Below are 2,266 nucleotides of genomic sequence, written 5' to 3'. Positions count from 1 at the left end.
ACATATATGTGTATATATATATATTCTTTTTCGGATTCTTTTCCATTGTAAGTTATTACAAAATAGTGAATAGAGTTCCCTGTACTATACAGTAGGTCTTTTGTTGTTTATCCCTTTTATATATAGTAGTGTGTATCTGTTAATCCCAAGCTCCTAGTTTATCCCTTCCCCCTTCTTCCCCTTTGGTAACCATAAGTTTGTGCTCTGTGTCTATGAGTCTGTTTCTGTTTAGTAAATAAGTTAATTTGTATTATCTTTTAGATTTCGCATATTAAAATACATGGACCGCTTCACGAATTTACGTGTTATCCTTGCGCAGGGGCCATGCTAGTTTTCTCTGTGTCGTTGCAGTTTTAGTATATGTGCTGCCGGAATGAGCACTATTAAGTCTGTGTTTTATCTTTTAAGGAACTACCAGACTATTTTCAAAAGTGGCTGGGTTGTTTTACAGTCTAATTATCAGTGTGTGAGGTTCAGATTTCTGCACATTCCGGTTATTATCTGTCTTTTTTACTATAGCCATGCTAGTGGGTATGAAATTGTATCTAATTGTGGTTTTGATTTGGTGGCTAATGATGTTAAGCATCTTTTCATGTGCTTGTTGGCCATTTGGATATCTTCTTTGTGGAAATTTCCATTCATATATTTTGCTCATTTAAAAAATTGTTTTATTATTGAGTTTTAATACTTTTAAAATTTTTAATAAATTTTTTATTTTTGGCTCCTTTGGGTCTTAGTTGCTGTGTGTGGACTTTCTCTAGTTGCAGCGATCGGGGGCTACTCTTCGTTGTGGTGTGTGGGCTTCTCATTGCCGTGGCTTCTCTTGTTGCGGAGCATGGGCCCTAGAGTGCAGGCTCAGTAATTGTGGCACACGGGCTTAGTTGCTCTGCGGCATGTGGGATCTTCCCGGACCAGGAATCGAACCCGTGTCCCCTGCATTAGCAGGCAGATTCCTAACTACTGTGCCACCAGGGAAGTCCCTATAATTTAAAAAAATTCTGGACACAAGTCCCCTATCAGAGAGATGATTTGCTAACATATTCTGTGGGTTATCTTTTCACTTTCTTGATAGAACCTTCAATCTATAGCTAGTCAGTAGTAAACACAGGTGACAACTTTGACTTGCAGTTGATGTCTGAAGTGGGTGGGTGGGCCAGTCTTCATACGACTGAACCATTAACATGTGGGATCTGAAACTAACCATTAACATGTGGGATCTGAAACTATCTCTGGATATAGTGTCAGAATTGAGTTGAATTGTAGAACACCAAGTTGGAGTCTGGAAATTGCTTGATGGTGTGTGGGAACCCCCACATGCACTGGAATTGGTGACCATAACCTTTAATGCCTTAATCAGTTTGGAAAGTTTATGGCCATTTTATTCTTCACATATTTCTTCTACCCTGTTCTATCCTATTCTATTCTAATCTCTCTTCTCCTTCTGGATTCCAGTTGTATGTGTTAGACATTCTTATATTCTCCCTCAGATCCCCTTTTCTCTATTCTGTCTTTTTATGTATTTCAATTTGTATACTTTCCTTTTTGTTTCAATTTGCATACTTTCTACTAACCTGTATTCAGGTTCACTGATTATTTCTTGGGCTGTATCCAATACCTTGTTAAGTCCATGTAATGAAGTCTTCATTTCTCGTTTTGTATTATTCATCTCTAGCACATCCATTTGATTCTTTTTTGTTTCCATGTCTCTCCTTAAATTTCCCATTCATTCACATATACTATCCATCTTTTCCATTACATATTTTAGCATCTTTATCATAGCTATTTCAATATTCTTGTTTGATCTTTCCAACATCTGGGCCATCTTTAGGTCTGCTTCTATTGACCATTTCCTCTGTTGACCATAGATCACATTTCTTGCTTTTTCATATGACTTGTTATCTTCGGTTGCATGCTAAACATTTTACATTAAAGAACATAGAAAGAAGAACACTGTTCTGTCAGGCTGCTAGAGCAGGGGCTGACTTGGTTGGATCTGAAATTGAGCAGTGTTTGGACTTTGTTTTAGCCTTCCTTTCATTCATTTCACCATTGGCTTCACATTACTTGAAGGCAGAATCAGTACTTTCCGTTCAGCATGGATTAAATCATTGGCCGTATAATTGAACTCAATTTCTACCTCCCTCACTTCGCTGAGGTCATGCTGGCCCAGAGTTCCAACTGTCTAATCATGTGATTTGTCTTTTGGGCAACCAGCTCCCATCCTGAAGCTCTCTGGAGGTCCACCATAAGTCACCTCATTAGCAAA

At 38.2% G+C, this 2,266-nt stretch overlaps 1 non-coding gene across 1 annotated transcript; it reads right to left on the bottom strand.

Annotated features, from left to right (window-relative positions):
- Positions 1 to 274: 274 nt before the first annotated feature.
- Positions 275 to 381, bottom strand: LOC117314061 (U6 spliceosomal RNA). The gene has a single exon (XR_004528744.1). It is a non-coding gene; the product is annotated as a U6 spliceosomal RNA (small nuclear RNA).
- Positions 382 to 2,266: the final 1,885 nt, after the last annotated feature.

Source organism: Tursiops truncatus, chromosome 10 (assembly GCF_011762595.2).
Source record: "Tursiops truncatus isolate mTurTru1 chromosome 10, mTurTru1.mat.Y, whole genome shotgun sequence".
In the NCBI taxonomy this organism is placed as follows: domain Eukaryota; kingdom Metazoa; phylum Chordata; class Mammalia; order Artiodactyla; family Delphinidae; genus Tursiops; species Tursiops truncatus.
Note: the sequence above shows the minus strand (reverse complement) of the source record. Positions and strands in the feature narration are given on the sequence as shown.